Raw genomic sequence first — 26387 nt, forward strand, 5'->3', positions numbered from 1 at the left:
TGCATATCAGAAGTCATGAGCTGCAAGTCCAGAGGCCACATCTGCCATTCCCCAGATGGGTTTAATTTGGCATGTACTGTGTGTTAAATAACGTTGAGTTTGTTGCCAACATTTTAAAATTGGGAAATTTCACATAAAAATCTGAATTTGGGGCTTATATTGAAAAATCATTAGCTCTGACAAACCTGGCACCAATTTCTTGCGTGGTAACAGTGGGTTAGCACTGGGGCTGAACAGGGCTAGCAAATTTCCATGGCATCTGCACCTCCAGTTCACCATTGCCCAGTCCTCTCTTTGTGTTACCTTCTCTCTGTGGACATATGTCCTTGGGTCCCACATCTATAGGGTCCCGTATGACTCTAGAATTCTAGCTATTTCGGCTCACTGGTGTGTAGTAATGGCTTCTGGAACTCAACAAGAAAATGCAAGGATTATCTTGCCAACAATGCTTCTACTGCTTAAATGAAAGAAATCTGGTAGTCCTTCTCTGAGATTCAACAGAGCCGGTGCATTTATTGCTCTCAGTGGTACCTCTGGGGACCAGAACCTGCTGGCTCTAGAAAGTGCCCCTCGCCCATCCCTGCCCATGGGTTGCATCAGAAGCGTGTCTTCTTTTTTCTTTCCCTGAAGTGTAGGATGCTCATGACCTTGGCCTTGCAGTTTGGGTAGGTGCACCTCCTGTCCTGGTGCTGACATCTGGATGATTTATCAACATCATTACCCTTTCACTGGACTCTTACTCTTTGGAGTCTTCAGAACTGCCTGGTCCTAGCGCCCAAGAAGTTTGCTCCTTGAGTCAATGGCAATGCTAGACATATTCTACTGGCTGTGGCCCAAAGGTACTCCTGGTGCCTGTGTGGGAAGGGCCAGGATGGGAAGAATGCTCCTTGCTCGCTCTCATTCTCCCAGCTTTTTATTTTTTATAGGCTGGAGGTGGAACTGCAAGAGCAGAGGGAGGAGAAGGCTCACCATGAAGACAAAAGAAGTCCTGAGCCTTGGATTTTCTTCCTCTAGGGCTGTTTTGTGGATCCACAGATTCGTAGAAGTTCTGTGAGGGCTGACTTCTCCCCATCTGCCCCAGATGGATCCCTTAAGGTGGGTGAGCCCTGAGGAGGTACTGGGTCTGCTTGTGGAGAGAATTCTCAGGGCTCAGGCCCGAAAGAACTCGTGCGGCTGTTCCTGCGTGTGGGTCAGTTTCTCTGGTGCATAATGAATCATGCTGCACAGGTTCTGGACTGTCCCCGTCCCCACTCTTGGGGTGGAGGTTTTCAGTATTCTTGCAGGCTCTTGGTTGTGTGGATAGTGAGAAACAGTGGGTCTGCTCTTGGGAAATGTGCTCTAATGACTCTTTATCTACATGTCGAATTCTCTAACCTTGGGGACGCAGATGCACCATGAATTTGGTTTTGTAGGTTTGTGTATGAAGGTGGATAACAGGCTTGTTAAAAGAGCTTTGAAATTCCTGCCATAACCTCTAAAAAGTGGGAGTAGAGCAACCAAATTCTCTGAAGACACGAGGAAAATACCCCTTTGGGCAGAGTCAAGCTTGCTATTCTTTAAATTCCTTCAGCTGGCTCAATAGGAGAGGAAGGGACAGCCAGAAGTCATAGGTGGTTTTCTGGAGGTTTGATAGCCTGAAGGTAATCCTCTCGTGTGTTCCCTCATCTAAAGATGAAGAATTTTCGTGTACTAGAAGTTGGGTTTACTAATCCTGTAGCTCTGGAAATGAATGGCCTTGTCTTCTCTAACTGTCCAGCTACCTGGCATCATATAGACAGGCCCTTCAGGTGACTGAGGGTTCTGGAACTCGGTGGCTAGAGGCACACACGAAGAGCCTGCTCAGAACCTCCTGTGTCTCCCACAGCCACAAGAGACGGGCAAGGCAAGAGCCCTAGAGCCTGTCTAACCCATGTCTCTGCAGGGCACAGGTTCTGTCACACTGAGTGTGGGTAGTTTTCCACCACAAACTCTGCACCAGAATCACTGGAAGCTTCATGTATAGAGATTCTTAGGTGCCACGAGTGCACCGAGTCAGCACTCTGGAAGTGAGCCAGAGATTGCACTTTTAACAAGCACCCCAGATGCCTCTGAGCTGAAGAACCGCCAGTCTCACGTGTGGACTTTAAAATCTCATGCGGAGAATGTTCCTCATTGCTCAATTTAAAACCCTTTTTAATGGTGTCTCTGCTTAGAGTGGAGACATTCCAGGAAGAGAAAACTAAGCACAGGGAAGCTAAATACTGAGCCCTGGAGGGGTCAGGATACGGGCCTCATCATCATCTGGTGCTGTTTCACACTGCGCTCGGGTCAGGTGCATGAGAGCCCCATTACCTGCGATGCCCGCTGTGCAGGAGCGTCTATAATCTCTTCTGGATGGCCCAGCTAAGCCTGAATTGTTTTTTTAAAGGCTTGACCCAAATGCACCCTGATTCCAGGTGGAACACATTTTCACGTAAACCATCAAATGCTGGCTCTGAAGGGAATTTAGAGATCTATTCCAGAGCCCTTGTGTGTGTGTATATGTATGTGTGTATATATATATATATATATATATATTCCATATATATGGAATATATATATATGGAATATATATATTCCATATATTATATATATATTCCATATATATATATTCCATATATTATATATATATTCCATATATATATATTCCATATATACATGGAATTATAGGTTAGAAACAGACAAAAAAAAAGTGCCATGATGATAAATTCCTGAATGTACATTCAAGGAGCTTCGTGGAGAGAGGAACTTTGGAGAACAAGCAACTACTAGATTCGGCCAATGACTGGGCAGCAATGGCCTCTAGTTCCCTGAGAATCTCTTCAAGGTGGGGGCTACACTCCAGGCAGGGACTCTGCAGCTCCACGTCCTCGTCCTCACTGGGCTTCTCATGCCTATGGCCAGCTCGCCCAACCCCACCCTGCCTGGGCAGGAAACTTCCAGGCTCTTCCACCAAGAAATGCAGGCACCCTAACCTGCATGGGGTAGGATTTATTCTGTAAATACTAAGTGCCAATTCTGTGCGATTAACAGGAGAGATGGGAGCCACTCTTGCAGAGCTTACTATCTTATTCTAAACTTATTAAATTCTGTTAATGTGTTTTTAATTGCATAGTTTCTGCCTGTAGAGAAAATGTTCGTGCTTTGGGAGTTTGGGTGGGGGTGGTAAGGAAGCCTTTTCACCCTCTAACAAAGGGAGCTGTTGAGAGATAAGGCGCCGGGGACAGCAACTGCAAAGGCCCTGAGCAAACTTGGTTCTGTGTCAGGAACGCAGAGCGGAGCAGTGAGGGTGGGGAAGGCCCTGACCATGGAGGGCCTTGTAGGTTGTGGAAGGGGTTTTAAACGATGAAGGGACCTGATCTGACTGACATTTCTAAAAGTTCCTTCTGGCTGTTTTGAAGAGAATAGATAGGGTGAGGTAAGGACAGGAGCAGGAACAGCATTTAGGAGGCTCTTGCACCTGCAGGCAGAGCTGGCAAGGGCTGAAGCCTGAGGGTAGGAGAGGATGTGCAGAGGTCAGGTGACAGCGGGACATGTTTAGGAGAAACAGCAGGAAGGGTTTGAGGACAGAGGTATTCTTACATGAAAACCCTGGTGAGAGTATGACATACATATGGGAAGACTGTTATTTTCTAGTCACTTCAGCGTAAGCTTCGGAAGGACAGGTGCCATGCCTACTGAATGCAGCATTGCATACTGTTGGTGAGTCACCTTTTCCTCTGAAACTGCAGTTTCCCACCCTCACCCAGGCACCCCTTCTCCAGGCTCAGGACACCTCAGAGGACTGGTGCATGGGCTGCAGCCAGCCTGACCCAGCTCTGTAAAGAAGCTCACCCTTTACAGATGCCCCAGAGAGGCCCCCACCCTGCCCTGCAGTCAGCTTCCTGGGCAAGTGGGATCAGGTCAGTGCATGTGCCTGTCCTTCCCTGAGCATAAAAGGGGAGCGTGGAGGGAGATGGTATTTGAAACTTGGCAGTGGGGACCCACACAGACATCATGAACAATCCCTTTGGCTTTCCATTTGCCAAGTTGTTTCAGGGTCCAGGGTTTGTGACTCATCCTGAATGGAAACACTTGTACAGCACCACGTGTCTCCTTTCCGCCCCTGGCCGGGCGGCAGTGACCCAACCAGCTCTGCACTTTCTTTCTTCCCTTTTAATGTATCCATAGGCACCCGGGGTCTCCCTCCTCCAGGATTTCCTGAAACACGATGCATTCAGCCCTTGTAGAGTTGCTGGGGAAGTGGAAGGAAAACAAAGGTGGCTCTTGAAGCCCCAGGAGCTGACCTTAGATCCTGACACTCCTGGGGTGCGCAAAGGTCTGAGGAGACGGCCAGATTGAGGTAAAGCAGTAAAAATCTGTGCTTGTCAGGAAAGTAGCAAGAGCCGAGTTCTACACTAGCAATTGACTGGCCTGGGGCAGCCTGCAGCTGCACAACTGCCTTGTACGATGGCATGGACAAGCAGTATCGGTGACGTAGCAGGCCGCTGGGGACCTGGGAGACATCCTGCTGCTGCAGGAGTCCTGTGCAGAGCAGAAAAGAGAGCAGTTTGGAAAGTGCAGGGGTCCCGCTCTTCTTTTGGTTGGTGGCAGGGAGCAGGTGGGGCCTAACCTGGGTGGACAGTGTCTACCTCCCTTCTGTGCATTTTGCATTGGTCTTAATTGGTTCTGCCGGGATAGTCATGAAAGCCCGACCTTTGTTCCACGTAAAGTGCTGCATGTTTCATGTGCACAGCTCATTTAATCTTCACAGGACCTTATGAAGTAGTTATTATATCTATTATCATCACAGAAAAGAATACTGAGCCTCAGAGAGGTCAAGCAATTGGCCCAAGATCACACAGCCTGCAAGAAACAGAGATGGGACTCAGACCCTGGTCTGTTTGGCTCCCATGTGCCTTACTACTATGTTATACCCACTCCTCCAGGTAAGATTGGGAACTAGCTGTGGAAAGACTTTAATAACGGGATGGAGGGACTGCCAAGCTCTCCCTCTGGCAGGATTGATTTTTCAGTGAGACTGTGAGCTTAATGAGAGCAAAACTCAGGTCTTACACTCCTTCATGTGCCCTGCAGACTCCAGAAGTGCTAGGATGTAAGAGGCAGACAAAAGAGTGATGTTGCTGCTGTGAACTTTCATTAGGATGTGTAGAGTTCTGTTATATGTTTGGAAAAAAATCCATAATCTCAAGAGGCTATATAATGCTCAGAACAGCTTTAGAAATTCTCTTTGGAAATTGCTTTCTGAGCCCCAGGCACATAAATAATATTTTTATATATATCCTCAATCAAGGCAAGCCTTAGTCCTTTGAGGGTAGCTTGGAGTTCCATAGGAATCTGAAGGTAACTCAGAGCCAAACTTGGTGAAGGGGGTGAAGTGTCAATTTCAGATTTGCAGTTTTGTTCAAAAACATGTTGATAAAGCAGCAAGGCTGATGGTCACGAGCAGCTCACGAGCTGATTCAGAAGACATTTCTCTGCTGCAGCCAGCCCTTCTTCTGTGACTTCACTCACACTTTCCATCTGAGTGGAATAGCTCACCCTTGCCTCTTTCACACTCAGTCGCCTCCATCCTACACTCCACCCTTTCCCCAAATTCCTGTTCATTGTTCCAGGTCCTCCCCAAGGGTTAGTGAATGGTCTCATAGCTGAAAGTGCTTTGCTTGAAGCGAGCCCTGATTTTCCCAATCCAAAGGCCCTGCTCTCACCCTGCTTTTCACCCGCGCTGCTCCCTGGGCTCTTCAGAGGTGCTTTCTCCTGCCTTGCCGTTTGTCTGTGCTCTCCACTGGACCATGAGCTCACTGAGAACAGCGTCTGAGATACTGTAGTCCCAGGATCTGCAGCCTTTGCTGAATTGACCTGGATAAATGTATTTCGAGTACATTTGCAGGAAAGGGTGAGGTTTGTCCTGGAGAGGGAATAGGGCCAGAGACACACAGTGTCCCACCATTCAGGAATTCGATGCCTACAGCAGGTGTCCTGAGGCTCACCGTCCTACACAAGGCTCACCCACAGTTTGGTAGCTGGATTTTGGGGGCATACCTAGAATGGCTAGAATTCTCAATTTCTCAGAAGGTAGGAGTTGGAAAAAACAGAGAGTGGAGCATCAGAAAGGTGAGAAGAGAAAAGACTCAGGACCCCAAACCCATGCACCTCAGCTGACAAAACCAACGGACTGTCACTAACCTAAGTTCTAAACCCTCAATAAAAAGAAGCAGCAAAGGTCTGCAGCTTTCTCATCTGCTGGGTTGGTCAATGTGGTGCTGGTGTGGATGCAGCCAAGCGTTTCAGCTACAAGGCCATTCACTCACACTTCACCCTTATTTCACTCTGCTTGTTATGGTCTGAACTGTGTCCCCTCAAAATGTGTATGTTGAAGCCCTAACTCCCAATGTGACCCTTAAAGAGGTAATGAAGGTTAAATTAGAGCCTTAAAGAGGTAATGAAGGTTCAGTTGGGGCCCATGGTTGTGGTCCTAATGCAATATGACTGCCATCCTTGTTAGAAAAAGAGACATCAGTAATGCCAGTGGACAAGAAGCCCAGGCAGAGGGCAGCCGTCTGCAAGCCAGAGAAAGAGGCCCCTAAGAAACCAACCCTGCTGGCAGACTTGCAGACTCCAGAATTGTGACAGAAGAAATTTCTGTTGTTTTAGCTACGTGGCCCGTGATTTTGTTTTGGCAACTCCAGCAGACATCGCTGCTTTCATTTTCTTCTCCATCCTTTTCTTTTTCCTATTGTTTTGTTCCCACCTGCTCAATCTCTATCTTTTATTATTTATTTCTTTGTAAAAACAACAACAAGAGTATAAACTGATTTGGAGACCGTGGTTTAGAATTCTACTAGATAGATAAAAATCAGCAAACTGGACACGTGGGTTTCTGTAGTTACAAATCTCCCATCTAAAATCTTGTTTCCCAGGCATGAGTTCCATTAGGACTTTTTTTTCTATGCATATAAACATACATATATGCTCACAATTGCATGCCATTTTCATCAGTCTGATGGGTACACCCTTTCTGATACAATTCTGGGCTTTCAGTCTGTTCTAATGTGACTGGAAACTAAATGATTAAGAAATATGAATGAATTCAGCCCTCCCTAACTCAAGCTGGGGGCATATTTTCCACTCTGTCTCTTGTGACCTCCACTCAGGAATTTCAAGTCCCAAGACATGGTCTCCAGAAGGAAATCCTTTGCCATTCCCCTAACTTGAGTATTCAGTGATTTCTGGAATAGAACTTGCCTGTTACAGAAATGGGAAAAATATGAAGACACATGCAATAAAAATAAAAAAAATTTAGAATGAAGAGGAGACACAACCTAGGTAAAATTTAATTTTTGTTTTGGCTCATAGGTAATTTTATCCTGAAGTGTACTAGGGATAATGATGGCGTGCTGTTTCACTAGAGTAACTGAGTGAAAACATAATAATGATGAAAATAATGACCATAATTTTTTAAAAATTCACCTTGTAGCTTTGTTATCTATAGATGATGTCATTAAAAGTTCTGAGAAATAAATATTGCTAATTCAAGTTTACAGATGAGAAAAAGGAAGATCAGAGGAGATAAGGGATTTGCCCAATGCTAATCAATGAGTAGGGGAAATGACCAGCGTTGGACCTCCTACTCCGAGTGTAATACATCTTTCTCTGCAAGAACTTTGACTTCTTTTTCTTTCTCATTCTCTATTCCTTGCATTCTGGGATGCCAATTTCATGCTTGTTAGACCTTCTGTCTGTGTTTTGAGCATCTCTTATAATCTGCTCATTTCTTTCTTCCATATGCCTTTCAATATATATATTTTTTCTATTGGCATGTCTTGAAGTTCAGGGACTTGCCTGCTGCTATGTTCTATCCACTGTTAAACTCATCTAGGGAGTTCTTACTTTCAGATATTGCAGTTCTAGAATGTCTATTTGCTTCTTTTTTTATAAATTCCAATCCTTTATCAAAATTACTTATCTTTCCATCTGTTTTTTTCAAACTTTCCCCTATTTTTTAAAAAAAATATTTATAATAATTGCCTTCAAATCCTTCTGGGCTAACTCTAACCATTGGATACTTTGTGCATCTGCTTTATCATATGTCTTCCCATTTATTGTGTGTCACATTTTCCTACTTCTTGCATCTCATTACTTAGGGTTGTTTGTCAGATGTTGTTGTTGTTATGTATAAAAGACCCGTGGCTACTGAAGTTGATGTTCTTCTCCCCCAGAAAAAGTTTACCCTTTCCTTAGCTAGGCAGACAATACAGGGGGTATCACTGGATGCTGTGAGGAAGTGAACTAGGTCACGGCTGGGACTGCAGCTGGGTGTAATTCACTCTGGTTTTGACCATCTCCTGGGGGACACATGGGGCACAGGTAGCATGGGCCCCTTTCTCTAGTGCAGGCTTGTCTAACCTGTGGCCCACAGACTGCATGAAGCCCAGGACGGCTTCGAATGCAGCTCAACACAAATTCATAAACTTTCTTAAAACACTATGAGATTTTTTTGCAAATTTCTTTTTAACTCATCAGCTACTGTTAGTGTCAGCGTATTTTGTGTGTGGCCCAAGACAATTCTTCTTCTTCCATAGTGGCCCAGAAAAGCCACAAGATTGGACACCCCTGCTCTCAAGGGACTTTGACTCTTAAGGAACATGATACTGAGGGGGATTTGACTCATCTCTCCCAGCCCAGCCCAGCCCCCTTCCTGTATAAACCAGCCTCTATCCCAAACCTTCAATAAAGCTGAGTCAAGTTCTCCTAGGCTTTGGATTGAGCTCCTATGGTGTCTCTGTCACCTCTTCCCCAAAAGCTGAGCTCTTTAACCTCCACATCACGTGGATTCAAAATCTGCCAAGTGTTCTGATTGGGGCCCCGTTGGGTGTGGTTGCCAGCCTCTTCCTCTACTGTGACTTTGACTCCTAGGCATTCTGAGGCTATGGGAGATTTCACAATTCCTGGCTGGCTCATCCCCTCAGTGTTCTGTGCCACCCCAGATGCAATAACTGCCCAGCGGGGAAGGTCAGCCATGCTTTAGGGACTTCTGGATGTTCCATTCTTTGCCAGCCTGCAGGGCCCTGGGTCTCCTCTCTCTTCTCTTCTGCTCACAGTAAGCCCACTCTTCAGATGGCCTCAGCAAATGCCCCTTGGAAAGAAAACTGCCAGCACACTCATTTCACTCTGCGGGAGCTATTCCCCTCTGGAATGTTCATTCTTTTAGTCTCCTTTGCCTCTATGATTCTCCATACTGTTTATAAAAACATGATTTTTGTGATACATCATTTTTCCCCCTAGCTGTTGCAGTCAGAGGAATACCTTGCTAAATCTTACTCAAAGACGCAAGTTGAAAAACTGATGGTTAATTTATTTTTTCATCAGTGAGAGCACACTGAGTCATATTTTTGCCAATATTTTATTATGAAAATTTGCAAGCATACAGCAAAGTTGAAAGAAGTTTACAATCAACAACTCACATAAACAGCAATGTGTCTGTAAACTGGCTCTCTGGAGGGAAGACAAAAAATCTGATCTGTATTGTTTGCTGATTTCTGTGGTGCGAATGTTTTTGTCTTTGCTAATTTCAAGTTACCAATGTGACATGGGGGAGATTTGTGTAATATCAGCTCTGGGGAGCCTATGTGAGCCAGCTCAGGCCCACCACTGCATGGAGCCATCACTTAGAATCTGTCACCAACATCTTAGGGTGCTTGTTGAGTCATGTGTGTATCTTGCCCTCTATCCACTGTCAATCCATCTTGTTTTTAAAATGTATTTCAATGTAAATTACAGATATAAGAATAATTCTTTCTTCTTCAACATTAACTAGAGTTCACTATTTGTTTTTCACTAACTTGTTTTTACTAATTAATTTTTTACTATTTGTTTTGATGTAAAATGAAATCTTAGCCTTAATTGTGCATTCACTGAGTTTTGACAAATCCATACACCTGTGTAATCCAGTCCCTATCATGATATAGAATAATATTACTCCAGAAATTTCCTTTAAAGCTTGGCCAACTAAAATTTTCAGCTTTTTGGGACATGGACTGTTACTAAACAAGGCCTCCTTCATTATACTTGACCAAATGATCATTCCACCCTAAATGTATGTCTTTATAATTGTTCAATTTTGCACTCACCAGGATGAATGATCAGAAATTTACTAATACATAACTTTGAAAGTAGATGCACCACAATAGGCTGAAAGCTTCAGTACCCAAAGTGTACACCCATGTTGAATCATGCCAAGAAAACATCACAGACATTAAACACAGACCAAACCCTCAGTCCCCAGGAAACAAGGGGACGTACAAGCAGCCTCACATCCATCCCTTCTGATTCTCTGAAGCTCCAGCTCCCACACAAAGTACATGTGAATCATTCTGATAATAATCCCATGACATAGTTGTCATCCCAAAGAACAAGCCTTTCCAACCTCCTGCCCTGGCTGATTTGGACCACACCTCACTTGGCAATATATGCATTTGGCTTCCACCTGCCATAAGTCAAGGAGAAATATCAGGCAATGGTGGAAAACAAAATCCAGGAAAATATTCACCAAGAAAAAGGAGAAAGCAATCATTTGCCTTCAGTTATGGGGAAGAATATTTTAGGCTCAAGTGGTGAGAAATATTGGACAGTGTTTCAGTTCTCAACCACTAAACCACGTTCCAGATGAAGAAGGCAGGTTTGGAGAAGAGCAAATAGAAATCTCTCACCTGATGGACCAAACTAGAAAACATTTTCAAAAACAATTTCATATATTTGAGATATTAACCATGACAGTAATTGGGACATAGGCCTGTCTTTTATTATTTGAGAGCTGCTAAGATTATGATACCTTGCCCATATGTCATAGCTGATGAAGCTCTTGTGCTTCGCTACTTAGATTCTACCACTAATATCTCACTCACCAGACCTGTGAGAATGGATGATGCAGATTTGTTTAACCATTAGAGCTGTGTAATAATTAAATGGTTTATTGCTAGAAGGTTCCATATTTCATGACTTCATGACCACATGACTCTCTAGTGACCAGATTTTCCAAGGTGAGTTTGGGTCATTTTCTTTTGCCAAATAAAAATATGATACCCAGAGATAAAGAATATTCAAGAATGTGTTATTATTTAGCTCGTTCAACAAATGTGTATATTTATATATTTACTTCTGATCTCTTTTTCGCACATCGACAGAGTTATGCTTTGTAGAATAATAATTTGTGAATAATACCATTTCCCTGCTATTGCACATTTATGGTGTTTCCAGTTTCTTCATATGACAGGTATTGCCACAATAAATAACAAGGCATAGAAAGCCTTCTCTGTATGTTGGGCTATTACTTAAGCATAGATCGAGGGATATAAACCTTTTTAATACCCTTGAGCAACATAATAAAATCCCCTTCCTAAAAGATTGTATCAATTTACAAACCTATTTTAAAAAGTCTCTGAGCATCCATTTCACTGCAGCCTTACCAGCACAGAGTGATGGTAATATATTGAACATGTCAAGTTTGAGTAGGGCACGCAGATCCAGGCTGGATATTACCACTCCAACTTTGGAGAATGTTCTGAAACAGGCCCTGATCAGTAGACTTAGCTGGGTGAACTTTAAGGTCCCAGCTAACCTTCTATGATTATATTTGCAATCAAATTTTAATTATGACACAGGTAGTTATACTATGATTGTTTTAATAATACAGCAATTATTTTCCATAAAATATTACTAAAAATATGCAGAAAATGCCTGAATTAGTTCATATGGTAGATATTGGTATAATCTTTTGGTTTTCAGGATATTTTGAAGACTAAAGTGGGCATGCTTACAATTAATTGATTTAAGATGCAAATTATTTTTACTGTTTAGGTATATATATGTGTGTATGTATATATCTAATATATATATAGATGATATGTTTGCTTGAGCTGCCATAACAAAATACCATAAACTGGGTGGTTTAAACAATAGAAATTTATTTCTCACAGCTCTGGAGGCTAGAAGTCCAAGATCAGTATGCCAGCATGGATGAGCTCTGGTGAGGATTCTGTTCCTTACTTACCGATGGCCACCCTCTTGCTATGTCGATGAGGTGTTAAATGAGGACATAATAAAAGGACAGAAAGAGTTGAAGAGACAGAGTGGTGAGGGTTGGGGAGAGATAGACATATCTTATAAGGCCATAGTCCTATTGGATTAGGGTTCCACGTTTAGGACTTCATTTAGCCTGAATCACCTCCTAAAGACTCTTTCTCCAAATATGGTCACATTGGGAGTTAAGGCTTCAATGTATAATTTGGGGGAAACACATTTTAATCCACAGCAGTATGCATGCCCAATAAAAATGTATTGTTGGGATAATAGTTGAACAATACTAAAGCATATCTTTTTGAGTATAAATCATCAAGTTGATTTTGTTTTCAGTCTCAAGCGTTTTTCTACGACTTCTTGTCAAGTCTCCCTCTAGGTCACCAGGTGGGATGGGAGGCCAACTCTCCAAGTCAGAAGAGGTAAGCAGTTGTTACTGAGGAGTTGACTTCCTTCCCATTTTGTTCCCTTTGGATTTGGGGTTTATGCTAAGATCTTGTTATGATTATCTAGTGCTACATAACAAATCATTCCAAAATTTAGTGGCTGAAAACAATGGCAATCATTTTATTATCTGTTACAGTTTTTCAGGGTCAGGAATTTGAGCAGGACTTACCTACGTGATTTTGGCTTGAGGACTCTCACATGGTGGTAATAGACGGAAGTTGAAACTGGAGCAGAGGAGCAGAAGTGGCTGGAGTGGCAGGAACTGGCCAGGCATCTCTTCCTCTCTGGATATATAGACACTGGGCCTCTTCATGGGGTCTTTCTGCAGGGCTGGTTGTGCTTCCTCACTGCATTGTGGCTCAGGGCTGTCAGACCACCTGCGTGGTGGCTCAGCACTCCAGCACAGTGTCCCAGCACTCAAAGTAGAAGCTGCATTGTCCTCTAGGGCTTAGCCTCTGAAGCCATGCAGCGTCACTTCCTGAGCATTCTGTTGGTTATAAGTGAGGCACAAGCCCATCCAAATTCAAAGGAAGAACAGTTAGACTCCATCATTTAATAGGAAAATGGCAAGATCTAGAAGAGCAAATGGGATAAGAGTTATTGTTGCATTCATCTTAGAAAAATACAATCTGCTACAAAGCCCCCTCATGGAGCACCCAGATCTGAGAAAGGGGTGCTTTCCACTGAAGTCTCTGCCTCCACTTTCCACTTCCTCTGCCTCCTTCTCCTTCTTGTGTTCTCCATGAGCATAAAACCAAAATAAACAGTTCTGAGTACCTCTTTTAATCAAGATGTGTGAAAAAATGTGGAAGCTCATCCTTGGAAGAATAATAATAGAAACTAGCTTTATTTATCCTGGGTAAGAGACGTAAGAGGAGACGATGGGATCACTATCCCAGCGTATGTGAAGGAGGGGAACAGGCTTGTCCTGGGCTGCTCCAGAGGGTGGGTGGTACAGGAGTTTTCACGGACCTGGAGAAACTCAGAGGCTTCCTTGGCTGATCACTTTTTTTTTCTCTTTTTCAGCTTTATTGAAAAACAAATGACAAATAAAAGTTGTATATATTCAAGGTATACAATGTGATGCTTTGATACATTGTAAATGATGACCTCAGTCAAGCTAATTAAGATATCCGTCACTTCCTGGAGGTACCTTTGTGTCTATATGTGGTGAGAATACTTACAACCTACTCTCCGAAAATTTCAAGCATACAACCCATTGTTATTAACTACAGTCACCCTGATGGGTAAGAGAGCTCTTGGCTAGTATAAATAGAGTAAGTATTTTCCATAAAAATGTGGAAAATAAGCAAGTGTTTTCCATAAATAGAGCAAGTATTTTCCATAAAATATCACTAAAAATATGCAGGAAAGGCCTGAATTACTTAATATGGCAGATATTGGTATAATCTTTTGTTTTTCAGGATTTTTTGAAGTCTAAAGTGGGCATGCTTACAATAAATTAATTTAAAAGTGGTATCAGTTTTATATGTCCTGCATAACATTTGCTTTTCAAGAGTACCCTGTGGGTTAAAATATATTTACAGAGCAACCTCTCCTAACAAAAGAAAATTTCAAACCATTAGGCTTGTTCAGATAAATGAATGTTAGAGGGGCAAAATCAGGTGTAGCAAAGGTTAGTCCATTGCAGAAAGAAACTAGGACTGTGCCTCTCCAAATAGGAGATTACCAAAAAGGGTACACCCCTGTACCCCAGGGGTGTCTAGTAGTGTGCTTGTGGGTCCTAGAAGATATAGAATAAGTATGGTACATCATCACAAGTAATTTAGGACTGTTTTGCAGTAAAACAATCAATATTTGTTATGCGGTTGATGCAATACTCACATATATTTTAAATTAGATGCTCTATGAGAATTTTCCAGTTGCTAATATCTAGGCAGGTGACCCTCCTACATTCCCCCAGGATACTGCGTAGACAAGTTTGTATTGACAAAAATAAGAATGTAGACTGAAGAGCAAGACTGTTGGGTTCAAATCCTGGCTCTGTGACTTTCTAGTTATATAACCCTGGGCTACTTAACTTGTTCATGCCTTAGTTTCCTCGTCTGTGAAACGGAGATATTAATAATAATAATACTCACCTCATGGGGTGATTGTAAGAACAAAATGAGTTAAATTTAGCGTCTAAAGGAGTGCCTTGTGTGTGGCAAGTACCATGCAGATGCTCATTAAATAAAAGCTTGAGAACTATGAATGAGCCTCTCCGAGAAGGTCATGAATGGGCACTTAGTCTGGGTGATCACGAGCAGAGGCTGGAAGTGATGCATTCTGTTGAAGGAATTGCTCATGGGGCGGCCACTCCTTCAAAAGGAATTATAAAAATCTAAGACTTGAAGCTGAGATCCCTCACCTGCTGGGTGGTGTTTGATGGTCTAAACTGGGGGTTTGCAAACTCTTTCAGCAAAGGGCCAAGTAGTATACACTTTAGAATTGTGGGTCATCCAGTCTTTGTCACATTTATTCAACTCTGCCATCGTAGTGTGAAAGTAGCCATGGATGATATATACCTGAATTAAATGGACTGTTGTGCTGGGCTGGGGCCACAGTCCATAGTTTGCTGCCGCTTGTCTAGATCCTGTGGGGCCTGAGCAAGTGAGCTGGAAATAAGGTGGCTGTTGAGGGGGCTGAAGAGCAACAGGAAGTGAGACGGGAAGGGAGATGGGTGCAGCACCACTGCAATGCCACTTCCTTCCTGGGGTGAGCTCACTTAGACTTTGAATAGGTTCTCTGCAGAGATGACTGAGACACGTGGAGCCATGCGCCTGCAGAGACACAGTGGGGGACTATATTAGAAATGGGAGTAACAAGTCATTCATTCTTACTATATGTTTCGTTACTGTATCGCAAAGGCTTTGAAAAGAAAGCTGAGGCTTTTATTTTCCTGTGAATCAGCTCCAAGCCCCTGGAACAATGTTGTTCATTCTGCAGATGCTCAGCAAGCCCTTGCTGACTGTCTTTATTTCTTCACCTGCAATAAGATCCCCCCAGGCCCATATGGAAACGTAAATGTTCTTGAGGGACTAATTCAGTGAGACTCTTCCAGGGGAAGTTCAGTCCCCCTGGGAAGTGATTACACACTGATGGAATTTTTGCACACTGGATGGAAAGATGATCTTTGCCTCTTGGCTGTGTCACAGTAATAAGTGGGAGACTGATTATTTCTAAGAGTGCAGCTCTTCCCGGCACTGATAAGAATGGAATGCAGCGCTACCATGGAGATTCGGGTCACTAATTAGTCCCAGAAGCCTCTAGGCCTTGAATCACTGTTATATTAATTATGCATCAAATTAGAATGTTTGCAAAGGCTCAGAGCCAACTGTACTGCAGAACCCGGTGACGGCATGGAGAGATCAAGGAGTGTCCCGCCCAGCACACTGCAGGGACCAGCAGACAAATCCACGCGGCCTGCCTGAGCGTGCAGTGACCCCGCCTGATCTCTGATACAGCTGTTCGCAACTCCTGCCAGATAGCTTGTTATCGACATAGGGTGGACAAAAGAAGGAAAGGAAGAGAACGATGGCTTCCCCTCAGTTCCATAATCTAAGCTCTACTGCGGTAATATCCAGCTGAGCAAAGACACAGGACAATCATTTGGGCACTTTATTTCCATGGTAACAAATAGAAGATTCTTCCAGATGTTTGCTAACATCATGGAGGTAACATGTCTGGACCGTTGTCTGATATTCAGTTTTTATAGCTGGGGAGACATGGCTTTAGCTTTGGGTAAGCTATCCTATCTCTTCCTCCTCTTCCTCTGCCTCCTTCTCCTTCTTGTGTTCTCCATGAGCATAAAACCAATATATACTTGATGCTTGGTTGTAAAATAAACAGATGATAAATAGCAGTCTCTGTGACTGTTGGGTTATAATTCCATCGAGGGCCGGGGTTGAAGTCATAAACCACAAGAAGTGAAGCATGACCCACAAATAGCCTTCAGGATGGAATTACAGCCCCATAATTCAGAGTGGCCCTTTGAAAAAATAATTCCTAAACCTAGCTTTAATTTGGGAAAAGAGCCACGACAGTGGTGACGTCTTCTCTAATCAGTTCATCAGTAGACAAATTACTCCTCTTTGTTATTCTGATGATATTTATTAACGTTGGGGTGAGCATCCAATCTGTTTTCTAGGAGGTTACTGTTGAAACCAGGTAGCAGTCGCCCAAACAGAACCAAAGAAAGGGAAACTGGAGTCTCACAGTAAGAAAGTTCTTGCCACAGATGAAGTTCAATGAGTATGAGGTGAGAAGAGACATTCATTACTTTGGAACTGATGAGAAATATCGATTCTTGACCACAGGAGTAGTGGCCGAGTTTGTTTTGTGTGGAGTGTGGCATAAATTCCGTCCCTGTTCTGCATCTTACTACTTCTCTAAATGTCTTTGCTATTTTCAAAACTGATTCTGCTTGATCTCATAATTCATTAAAGCAAGTTGATCTCATGCACCCCAAGAGTTATGAGAAGCTTTTTCCTGATGGTTCTTGCATGATGAAAATAAATTCTCATTTATTACAGAGAAAATAAACCAAATCCAACAATTCTGTAGAAGGTGAATGTTTAAATGGCAGTTTCTTGTGATCACAAATTAAACCATCAAAATCCCATAAGGTTTCTCTGCAGCCTAGATATTAAATAAAACAACAAACATGCAAGGACTGGCAAATGGTAAGGGCTTAATACATGGTCATTCACTGCCATAATTTGTATGATAAAATTCAGAAATTCTTTATGTGCTCATGTGTTATTATCTACTTTGTCAGTGATGCTGAAGACATGAGGAGAACAAGGGTCTCATTTGACGCATTGTGCCTTCCACATAGACAATGTAGAATATTATTTAAAACAGAGTCTACAGCATGAAGAAAATAGAAGCAACAGAAAACAGCAAGCTAATATCAACTATTAAGCCAAAATGGGCAAAGAATATGATCATTTAAAAGTCGAACTTATTGAGGTATAATTTGCAGATACGCTTTGTGTTTAATTTGCTCCTTCTTTCTTAGTTTAAGATGGAAACTTAGATCATTGATTTGAGATATGTCTTCTCTTTCAAACACAAGTATATAAAAGTGTGAATTTTACTCTAAGTACTGTTTTGGCAACAACACACACATTTTGATATGTTAGGTTTTTATTTTTGCTTTGGTTCAAACTATTTTCTAATTTTTCTTGTGATTAAGTTTGAGAATTTAACAATAGAAAACAGATAACAAATATTTTTGTTATTGATTTCTATTTTAATTTTGTTATGATCAGAAAACATGCTTTGTACGATTTAAAGTCCTTTAAATTTATTGAGCCTTATTTTTTGACCCAGATATGATCTTTCTTTGTGAATGTTGTGTCTGCGTTTGAAAAGAATTTGTGTTCTGCTATTGCTGGATGGAGTGTTCCACAGCTGTCTGTTAAGACAGTGGTTAGTGGTTCCATTTATCTTCTTTGTTTTTCTGTATACTTGTATATCTGAGAAAAGGATGCAGAAATTTCTAACTATCACTGTGAATTTGTCTCTTTCTCCTTTTGGTTCTGTCATTTTTTATTTTATTTGTTTTGACATTGTTAGGTATTATTAGGTGCATGTACATTTGGAATTGTTATGCACTCATGACAAACTGAGTTCTTTCTTGTTATAAAATGTCTCCCTTTAGCCTACATAATAATATGTGTTCTGAGGCCTACTTTGTGTGATATGAATTACAGCCATTCCAGATTTCTTTTGATTAGCTTCTGCATGGTATTTTTTCATCCTCTTTGTTTTATCTATATATTTATACATAATGTATATTTCTTGTAGACAAATATAGGTATGTCTTGCTTTTCAAAACCCAGTATGACAATCTGACAGTTCTTTCTGTCAGCACTTTAAGATATTCATCCATTTTCTTTTGGCTGGCATATTTTCTCATAAGAAGTCTGCTGTCATGCTTGTCTTTATTTCTCTGTAAGTAGTATGTCTTTTATCTTTGGCTGCTTTTAAGATTGTTTTATCTCCGATTTTTAACAATGTGATCATGATGCGTTTTAACATATATGTCTTTATATGTATTCTGCTCGGATTTCATTGGGCTTTGTTGACATAGTTTTCACTAAATATAGATAAACTTCTAGCTATTATTATTTCTTCATCTATCTTCCCTCTTCCTTTCTTGGACTCTAATTTCACATGGTAGACAGCCTTCATATTGTTCCATAGATACTAGATATTATTTTTGTTTTAGTCCATCTTTTTTATTTCTCTGTACTTAATTTTGGATATTTTCTATTGGCATATGTTTGAGTTCACTGATCTCTTCTTCTGCAGTTTCAAATTGGCCACAAAACTGTCCAGTATATTTTTTGTTTCAGATCACATAATTTTCACCTCTATCAGTTCCATTGTGGTACCTCTCTCTCCTTTAAAATATATTCCTTTCTGCTCCTCATAGTGTTTTTCCCTCCTTCTTGAGCATATTAAGCATGTTTATGATAGTTATGATAGCTGTTTTAAAATTCTTGTTTTCTAATTTCTAAATGTCTGTCATTTCTGCTTCACTTCAACTTATTGGCCTTTTCTAGGTATGGGCCATATATTTCTGCATTTTTGCATACCTGGTAAGTTTTTATTTGATGTCATATACTGTGAGATTTTACATCGTTGTGTGTAGATTGTGTTATATTCCTTTTAATAGTGTTGTACTTTGTCCTGGCATCCAGTCAGAACAGTGATTGCCTCTGGGAAGTGGTGAGATTGATGTTCAAGATAATTGAATGGCTCTATATCTAGATCTGGGTATTGGTTACATTACTGTGCTTACTACAAAACTCATCCATATCTACACACTTACAACATGTGCATTTTACTCTAAGTAAATTCCACTCAAAAATATTATAAAATGTTATATATGACCATTTAAAAAATTTGAAATAATACAATTATATAAAGAGTAACAACTAAAAGTCCTGTCTTCCTCCTTCTCAATTGCACTGCCTCTTCATTATTCCTTCTTCCCCAAAATCTTACCATTCATAAACCAGTTAAATCATTTTCTATATCACCTTTAAAATCTTTATCTATGGATTTACACGTGTAGCATTGTGGTTAAGACCACAGGCTCTAGAAACAAGACTGCTTGGGACAGAATCATGGCTCTACTACTTAGTAGATTCATTTTGCCTAGTTTTGAACATCATACAAACAGACAGAAAAAGTAGGCATTTCTGTATTTGACTTCCTTCCCTCAATGTCATATTTTTGAGTTTCATTGATGTTGCTTATGTCAATAGTTTATTCCTTTTTCTTGTACCCAGTTATATATATCATTTTATAAATATAACACCATTTTCTTATCTGTTCTCTGACTGATAGACATTTGGATTGTAACCAGTTTGGGCTATCATGATAAAAGCGGCTGGGAATATTCTTGTACAGGTTTTTGGTGGATACATGTTTTTGTTTATCTAGAGTAAATATTTAGGAGTGAACTTGCTGGGTCATAGGGTATGTTTAAATCTATTTTAAAAAACCTAACTATTTTTCTTTAACATTGCTTTCAGTAAAGTATGAGAGTTCCAGTTCTTCTACATCCTAACCAGCACTTGACATGGGTCAGTCTTCTACATTTTAGCCATCTAATAGGTGTGTTTTGATATCTTTTGTGACTTTAATTTTCATTTCCCTGATTACTAATGATGTTAATCTTTTCATGTGCTTATTTACCATTTGTATATCTTCCTTTGTTAAGTATTCGTCCAAGTCCTTTGCCCATTGTTCTGTTATATAGTGCAGTGTAACACAGATAAACCCATAACTTATTGGCTGAAAGATTAGTTTTAAATTTTGTTTACCAATCTTCCATTTGGGCAGGATTCAGTTTGGACAGCTGATTTCTGCTCCATGTGGCATCAGCTGGAGGAGCTCGACTGGGGCTGGGTGTTCTCCCATATGGCTTACGCACATGCCTGGCAAGTCGATGCTGTCAGCAGGAAACTTAGCTAAGGCTGTTAGCCAGATGCCTTTGTTCCTCTTCACTTGAGTCTGTCCATTTGATTGCTTGGACTTCCTCAAGCGTGGGGGCTGTGTTCTAAGGATATGTGTTCTAAAAGAACAGAAGTGAATGCTGTCGGTCTCATAAGGTCTTGACTTGGGCACTGGGTTAGTAGCTTCACTTCCGTCATACTCTGTTGGTCAAAGCAGTGCAGAATTCACTCAGATTCATAGGGAGAGGACATAGACTGTTTCTTCATGGGGGGAATGAGACCACAATTAATCCACCATAGTCCATCCTCTGACTGGACTGCGTGGTTGGAATGAACGATTTGCATCCATCCCATGTAAAAAATAGAATCAGTTCCTCCTAAGACCTATGAAAATTTTACGCCTTGTCTCTAGCTTTCATCCTCCAATCAAACTTGAAGCTCTTAGGAAAAAGCCAGTTAAGTATGGATCTCATCCCTTAAATTTTCTTATTATTAAGGTAATATCAGCTCCATTTCTGTTTGCTTCCAGTGCTCTTCAGTGTTTTCAAACAATTGGTTTTTATATTTTGTACACAGTTTATAATTGCTTTTGGCAAGATTAGTATAATAAAAGCTTCTCCTCCTCCTGTTGAAAACGAGAGTCTCTTTGTATAACATACAAAATATATTTTTAAAATATTTATAATGAGGCAGGGCACAGTAGCTCATGCCTCTAATCCCAGCACTTGAGAGGCTGAGGCAGGAATATCCCTTGAGGCCTGGAGTTCAAGACCAGCTTCGGCAACATAGTGACACCCTCATTTCTACAAAAACAAACAAACAAACAAACAAACAAAACTAAAAAAAAATTAGCCAGGTGTAGTGGTGTGTGGCTATAGCCCCAGCTACTCAGGAAGCTGATGGGATCACTTAAGCCCAGGAGTTTTAGGCTGATGGGAGGATCACTTAAGCCCAGTAGTTTAGGCTGCAGTGAGCTATGACCACACCACTGCCCACCAGCTTGGGCAACAGAGAAAGGCCCTGTCTCTAAAAATATATATATTTAAAATTAGGAAAAGTAAAAGTAACCCTAAATAATAGTATATAAAATGCAAACACCTAGTAAAAACAAAAAAAAAATTCACATGGGAAATGATTTCTAGTCTTGAACAATTTACTGATTATTTGACATCAAAGGGCAGCATCAAATGTAACATAAGCAGGTTGCTTTACATGTTTGGGCTCAGATATTTATCTGAAGGACAAGAAGTTTAGATCAGACAATGTAAATAATCCTTTAGATGTTTGAGGCCTACGATTCTAATAACCTTATAATTAAATGTAGCATTTGATTTCCATTTTGGTGAATGTAAAGAAAGCTTAATAATTTACAATTTATATGGTCAGTATGACATCACAATACATAAAAAAGAAATTACCTCAAACCGTAAAATTATCTTTTCAGATGGAGCTTACAGTTCCTTTCTTCTCTAACAGGGTTCACAAGCTCAAGAAGTACCTGAAATTGGTCTAGGAAATAGTTACAGAGTAAACATGGCTTGTTTTCTGAGGGCATCAATTTTGCCTTATAATTTTGAGTAAAATCACATTCATAAATCATATTGCATAAAAATAAACTTGGATAACTTATGGTATAGAATACAAATATTATGTAAATATTTAAAGTTTAAAATGGAAAAAAAAATCTCTTTGGAGAGAAACCTTAGGGCAACTATCTCAGATGCTGGAGGAGAAATACTTTGTCTCTTCTGATATTCTAATAGAAAAGTTCGAGAAATGCTATAAATTCATTGGGCGTTGGGCAATAAGTCTAAAATCCTGCTCTTTATTTGAGATCTGCAACCATCATTGGATCTATGCCATAAATATGTTTTATTTACCCAGACATCTGCACTATTCATTTAGGTTTAGTCACTGAACGAATAGTTTTCATTCTGTATGAGGTGCTACCCTCAAAACTATTTGCCTGTTTCTCAGTATGTTTTCAGTTGATGGAGTTTGGATGAAACATCTGTTTCTCTGACCCTCCACTTAAGGCAAAACATAGCAGCCTGCCCTTCCTTTCCAGCTGCAGACAGAACTGAGATCAGCACGAACCATTCCTTCCAGTTGACTACCAAGGGGTAAACTATGAAAAGTTTTGCATTGTGATTTAGGGGTCTCAAGTGTCCTCCCTTCCACCATGGGCCGTGATAGTGCCTAAAGCACCAGTCCTCTGAGGTAGGACAGAGTGATCTTGACAGGCCAATACTATGAAAGATGAGAGGGAAATCCTCTCTCAAGCCATTTGTCATTTCTAAACACCTTGATTCAAGCTAGTTGGCCATAATTTAAAAATAAGCCCTTAAATTATTTAACACTCTTCCTACTTAAAGTCAGACTCTAATTCCTCTTCCCCTGAATATAGTCCAGCCAGTGACTTGCTTTATAAGAATACACTTAGGCTGAACTGATGCTGTGTGATTTTTTTTTAAACTAGGGTAGGGAAGACAACTCAATTCTGCCCAGAGAGCTCTTTTTCACTCAACTGAGTACACACTGGGAGCCATAAGCCAACATGTAAGGAATTCAGCTACTCAGAAGCTATCGTGCTGGAAAGACCATGTAGAAAACTTACAGACATAGAAAAAGTTGCTTAAGGGCTCCAGCCCCCAGCTGTTTGAGAATTCCAGGTCCATGCCTCAGGCCTATCAGCCAGGAGCAGTCTTCAAGCCATCCCAGCTCCTGGTAAATCAAGCAGAGATGAGCCATCCCTGCTAAGCCCTGCCCAAATGGCAGATTCATGAGCAAAACAAATGCTCTTGTTGTTTTAAGCCACTGAGTTTTGAGGTGGTTTGTTGGTTTGTTAGGTAGTAATAGATAAATGGATTTTTTCCTATTACCTAGTCAGATTCTGAGGAAATGGGGCATAAGTAAATCATGTTTGTTTTCATATACATTTCCTATTTTAAAATTGGGTTGTTTGTAGATAAAAAGAGAAAGGCAAGGAGAGTTCAGAATCACAATGCACTAAAAAAGAAAGAGTTCAGAGAGGTGGAAAATGAATTACTTTCACAGTTATCTGCAATAAATATGCATGTGCACAGAACCTTGGAAGTTTTAAATTGGCAGGGATCTTAGGAATCATAAAACTGAACCTACTTTTCAAAAGTAAATTTCAAGGAATTAATTCATTTGGGTAGGATTCCAGAGCCAGAATAGAGCCCAAGCTTCCAAACCTGGCCACTGACTGCAGTACCTCTTTTCTCGAGGCATGTATAATAAACTCCACCAATTGAGCCAAATAATAAGGGCAAGATCAAATAAACAAAAAAGCAATGGCAACAACAGCAACAATACTGCATAACTTACCTGGCTATTTCTAAAAGTAATTGTCTTTGCTATGCCTGTCCTTGTCTATTGTCTCCTTGTGGAATAAGTGTGCCCACCCCTGGGTCTTTGACCTTAAAGAGTTTGGGAAACTGCTATAGAATTTGCAGTTCTAGTTCTTCAGGCAAGGGAGTTAATGGATCTCAGACGTCCTTATGTTATCTCACTACACACAGCAGTATATTTGTGGAGTGCTTACCATGTGATAGCAGCTGTACTAAATGCTTTATGTACATTATTTCATTTTATCCTGCTTTGAATTTTTTATAAATCAAGTTTATTGTGGTATAATTTTTATATACTAAAAAGCACCCATACGATAGTTTAAAGAGTTTAGACAAATATAGAGACCTGTGTGACACCTAGCATAATCAATACACAGAAAATTTTCATTCCCCCACCCCCAAAAAGTTTCTTTATGCTTCTTTGCAGATAATCCTCCTCCTACTGTGCCCAGGCAACCCAAAGTCCTTTCTATCACTATCGATTTTACGCCTATTCCCAAATTTTGTATAAATAGAATCCCACATTATGTAGTCTTTTTGTGTCTGGATTCTTTTGCTCGGCATAATGTTTTTCAGGTTCACCCATATAATTGTGTGGACCAGGAGTTTGCAACTTTTTATTGTTGAGTTTTATTACATTGTATAGATATACCACAATTGGTTTATCCATTCTCCAATTTATGCATTTTTTTTCCAGTTTGGGGCTATTATGATTAAAGCTGCTATGAGCATTCTTGTATAAGTCTGGGTAGAAATATTTTATTTATTTATTTATTTTTTGAGACAGAGTCTCACTCTGTTGCCCAGGCTGGAGTGCAGCGGCACTATATTGGCTCACTGCAAGCTCTGCCTCCTTGGTTCACGCCATTCTCCTGCCTCAGCCTCCCGAGTAGCTGGGAATACAGGCGCCCGCGACCACGCCCGGCTAATTTTTTTTGTATTTTTAGTAGAGACGGGGTTTCACCGTGTTAGCCAGGATGGTCTCGATCTCCTGACCTCGTGATCTGCCTGCATTGGCCTCCCCAAGTGCTGGGATTACAGGCGTGAGCCACCGCATCCAGCTGAAATATGCTTTTATTTAATTGTCTTAGGTCGATGCCTAAGAGTGGGCCATATGGTAAGTGTATATTTAACTTTGTGAGACACTGCCAAACTGTTTTCCAATATGGTTGAATCATTTATGTTTCTATCTGCCATATGTAAGAGTTCCAGTTTCTCCACAGATTTGCCACCCTGCTATGCGTGTAGTGGTATCTCACTAAGGTATTGATTTGCATTTTTCTGATGTCTAATGGTGTTCAGTACTGTGTCTTTATTTGCTATTTATATACCTTTTTTGATGAAGTATCTTTTCAAATACGTTCCTCATTTTAAAATTGGGCTATTTGTTTCCTTATTATTGAATTGTAGGTGTTCTTCATGTATATATTCTGGATACAAGTCCTTTGTTAGAGATATGTACTGTCAATTACAGATGCTGTACTGTAAAAGTCTGTCACTTGCCTTTTCACTTTTCAAAGAGCAGGAATATTAAATTCTGATAAAACCTAATCAGTTTTCTTTCCTTTATGGATCATGTTTTTGATGCCGTATTATGTTAAAGTTTTAAAGTTGGACTGTTGAGAGGGAAAAGGAGCCAATCTGAAAAGATAATCCAAGGCATGACTAAGAAAGCATTAGTTCTCAATTCTGGGATTACATCAGAATCACCAGGTGATTTAAAAACACCTGTCTAGGACCTAGCCCCAGAAATTCCAATTTAGACTGATCTATGTTGTAGCCTAATTGTGAATAGTCTTTAGAGGCTCTTTTGGTGATTCTAACGTGCAGCTAGGGATGAGAATTAACAAAAAAGAGGTAGAGTGTTTGCAAAATATGTGAAATTTATTTCAGCGTATATAAGGCTTTCATTAATGGGGTATTTTGTATAATTCTAAAGGAGTCATATGTTAAAGTGTACAACTGAAATCTAGTATGTAATAATCATTTTTATTCATACTTTTTTGAGACAAAGAAGGTAGATAAGCAACACCCCTGAGTCTCAGACATCAAAATGCCATAGTGTGCTTTATGGGAATATAGAGATGCAAGGAAAAGTGTCTGAAAAAGACACACACACGCATACACACACACACACACACAAGATAGTCAAGATGCTTTTATAATCATTTTAAGAGGTCTTCATCATGAGGTTAAATAAGTCATAAAAAAAGCAAAATAGGCAGAAAAAACTTTTTAGCAGAAAGTTTATAAAAATTGCTGGAGAGTAACAAACAGGATAAATAGGGAAAATCTACAGCTGATACATGTTGAAGTAATTGACTTAAAAGGTTTATTTAGAAGGAGTATTTTGCTATAGCGGAGTGAGAAGTTTAGGAACGCTTCTTCCCCAAAAAACAAGTATAAAATTGGAAAAACGATTTAAAAAATGGTCTCAGGGCTCTGAAAATCAACCAAAGAAAAATAACAATTTGAGAAATGGTTATTGGTGAAAAAT

General features: G+C 40.6%; 1 long non-coding RNA gene across 1 annotated transcript; it reads left to right on the top strand.

The window, feature by feature from the left end:
- The first annotated feature begins 15949 nt into the window (after positions 1-15949).
- On the top strand, positions 15950-21151 carry LOC134762130 (uncharacterized). The gene is made up of 4 exons (XR_010141794.1): positions 15950-16217; positions 16691-16801; positions 17076-17225; positions 17321-21151. It is a non-coding gene; the product is annotated as an uncharacterized LOC134762130 (long non-coding RNA).
- Positions 21152-26387: the final 5236 nt, after the last annotated feature.

This window comes from Pongo abelii, chromosome 9 (assembly GCF_028885655.2).
Source record: "Pongo abelii isolate AG06213 chromosome 9, NHGRI_mPonAbe1-v2.0_pri, whole genome shotgun sequence".
Lineage (NCBI taxonomy): Eukaryota > Metazoa > Chordata > Mammalia > Primates > Hominidae > Pongo > Pongo abelii.